Source organism: Morone saxatilis, unplaced genomic scaffold (genome assembly GCF_004916995.1).
Source record: "Morone saxatilis isolate NCDOM2014 unplaced genomic scaffold, NCSU_SB_2.0 Contig6, whole genome shotgun sequence".
Taxonomy (NCBI): Eukaryota; Metazoa; Chordata; class Actinopteri; family Moronidae; genus Morone; species Morone saxatilis.
Window position 1 is genome coordinate 6,435,641 of NW_023340206.1, and position 3,743 is coordinate 6,439,383.

Genomic DNA, 3,743 nt, shown 5'->3' on the forward strand with positions numbered 1-3,743 from the left:
CAGAGTACGGCCATTTATTGAATATTAATGTAGATTTAATATTTTCTCAGAGTTTTACACAGGCAGGTGAATGGTTACTAGCAGTGATATGAAGAATAATATATACTGTGTTCACCAGCATTAACACAGGACAGTGGACTCACCTGAAGACTTCCGTATTTCCCACAGACCATCACACACACACTCCAAGTCCCTTCAGCCAACAAGTGGACGATGTCAGAGCTCCCCTCCAGTGGTCGGCACAGCAGCTGCAGTGGTCTCTTCCACCAACAGTCAGCTGAGCAGTGAACTCAGCCGGTCTGGAGATGTGTCGCTCAGTCTGCCTGGTTCTTGGTTCATCTGGATTAGAAACAGAGGATTATGGGATGAAAAACCAAGAGCATCTGACATTTTACTCAAATGTTTAAACTTGTTTTTGGTTTTTTGGTTTTCAGCCTTCAAATTGTCAAAATGCAGCAAATAAAGCTTAAAGCTTAAACAGCATCAGCTGAGGATCAAACCCACGACCTAAAGACTGACACACAGTCAGTGGGGGCTGAACAAGTTGGTACTCTCTCAGTTTATGACCCAAGTTTAATTTAAAGCGTCCAGCAAAGAATAAACGCTGTACTCTTTCTAATGTAGCTGAAATCAAGTTGTTTGTTAGTTGCACAGTAAAATAATCTTCTCACTATTTTCTATGTTCTTCTTCATAAGCTCTGATGTGTGTTTGCTGCTTACTTTGAGTTCTCTTACAATCAGATCATAATTAGCTGACAGTACTGAATGCTTTTATTTGGGGATTTTCAATAAAAATGAACAATGTATTTGTTTCCACAGTGCAAATTAATTGTGTGGTCTTTATTACAAAGACAATCTAATCTCTGGGTCCTTTAACACATAAGCCAAACAAAGGCATATACATATAGCATGTATTTCATTATCCTTGCACTGAATGTAAAAATTCAATTAGTTTTCTAGCTGATATATTTTGAACATTTCACTTACTTTGCTCACATTTCAGATATTAATTCATGTTTAACTTGGTGTTCATAGTTACCATAAAATGAAATGAGCAATTGATCTGTAGAGAATCTAACTGATCTGACGATGTGCAGCATCCATAAAGACAAAAGTTTAAACACACACTATACAACACTTAACATTCATTATTAGAGAGATGATTAGTACACGCAGGTACCAAGACAGGACTCATCCAGCACAACTCAAAGCTATTTAAAATGTAGAAAGAGTTGAATGACACTAATCCTGATATATGGCATCATGGCTAGAAGCTCTTCAGACCGTTCACATCAGCACGCATGTCAGCATTTCCTTCTACCATTACAAAGGGATTCCTACAAAACAGTGACTTACATGTGAGTCAGCTGAGTGTCCCGGGGGCCGAGGCTGGTGCTGGAGCCCAGGGTTTGGGGTTAGAGGAGCCTGAGGGTCCAGGGTTGTGGCTGGCCCCAGGATTTCTGTCATTTCTGTAAAAACAATGAATGAATACATGTTATATTTCAAACAGGTTACAGACTGTTCTTCCCATGTACAGCACTATTAAAGTCTTATTTCTGTGCTGCTGAGCGGGTCTTATTGCAGCTGATGATATATCACACTGCATTCATACGATACCGTCACTGATCTCAACTCACTTATAATTTGATCCTTCGAGATTCTGACAAAGGAGGTCGCTGTCACTCACTTCCCTCATAAATCCTGTGGGTCTGGAAACACATTCACTTGGACTCTGTCATAGTGGAAGTGAGCAGCAGTAATCTATTACTGACCCAATCCATTTCACCTCCCTGAAAGCAGCTAATGGCCTCATCTTTATTAAAAGTCAAGGATACATGTTTTTGCCGTGTTATCCTGCTGTTCCTGCTGCTGGGGAAGTAAAACCTGATGGTTGAGGGAGCGAGAACCCATAATGACCCCGGCCCAATCCCCCCAACCCCCCCATTATCCTGCCATAGGATCACATCACCACATTGTGAATGTGGGCAGCTGGCAGAGGTTTGGCAGTGACAGGCAGGAGGCCTCTCTCACCCACTGTTTGTACTTCCTTATCAGAAAATAATAATAAGACACTAATGTGTCTTTAATCTGCATTAAGCACAGAATCACATTTTGACTCTGCGCTATTAAAACAGGAGACAGACTCCATTAACATAATTAAAGCACACACACTGTACAGCTTCCATTTACCTTCCAGACGAGATTAAGATTTGAAAAACATCACAGACCTTTATTATTATATTCTGTAAATTAAACCTGTTTCATGTAAGGATTTTAATAAAGCCATTTAAACTTGATTTTGTTTATTCACCATCTCCAACAGTCCTTTACCACATCACCTGCAATCTTTCCCTTTCCAGACTCAACCTGCTACAAGCCTTTACGATTACACGTTTCACATTTTTCATTCTTTATTAACGGTTTTCTTCATTATGTAAAGTGTAGTTTAATCCTGCACGTCCTGATCTTAACCCTGATAAAATGACATCTTCTTTTACACTTTTAGATTTTATAATAAACCTTGATGTCATTATTCCATATTCTCTGCCTTATTCCCTGATGATTTATAGCGTGTGAAAAAATGATATTGTTTTGGTTTGTTTCTTACAGAGGTGAACATCTATACATACATCATGTATTTCCAATAATAAATCATCTCTAGCCGTTTGTCCTGACTGAATACTTTGTACCGCAGCTGCTGAACCTGAACATATGAATACTCTGACCTCCTCCACCCACTGAAGATTATCACATTATGTTTGTAGACAACAGCAAATATCTTTTGAATTAAATGTATTATCACCCAGAAACGGCCGTTTTCTATCAACATTATGAGGAAATAACAAATTAGGATAAAATGGTTACAGTGCTCTACATCAGTGGTTCCCAGACTGGGGGGGGTCGCGATTCTTAAAACATATATAGTAGGCCTATGTATCAGCATTTAGTTCAGTCTGGGAAGAAAAGTAAACGAAAAGTAAATTGTTAACTTAAGTAAATACAGAATATGGTATAAAAAGTTCCTTCAACAAATCAAAATTCTGTCACAAATTACTCATTTTACACGAAACTGAAGCAGAAACTCAGAAGATAATTTAATCAACTCCTCTCTTCTCTCATCTGGACTCAACTTGGTGTTTAGACAATGAGGGGACACTGTTCAGAGAGGTTTTAGTCAGAAAATCAACCAGAGAGAGGGACAAAGATAGAAATAACACCCTTCAATTAATGAATTCAATAATTAATTATTAATTTCCCCTTTTCAACAACACTATTCTGCAGTATTCTTCTATTTTCTATTCAGTATATCATTTCTACCTACAAACCTGAGACAAAGATTGATGCATTAGGATACTCATGTGTGAATTAAGACCATGAAATATGTACAGAAAATACACTTTGAGCTAAATTAATCATAATTAACTTAAAGTCAAATCATTATTGAAGCTGGACTCCTTCACAACCACAGCTAACTAGATGCAACAGCTCATGATTGGCTGAACAGGTCCAACCCTATCCTGTGAATCCACCAATGCCAATCATGATAAGCCTCATATACTACTGTCAGGACACAGTGAAGCTTTAAAACACACTATATATCAGTGTCTTCATGCTCAGCTGACCTCTAAATGGACCTTTAGATAGACAGAGCCACTACAGACTCTTCAGTAACAAAGGATGGGAGCATTTTATGAGGCTACACAATGTTTATCTGACTCTGACTGTACAATAAATATTAAATA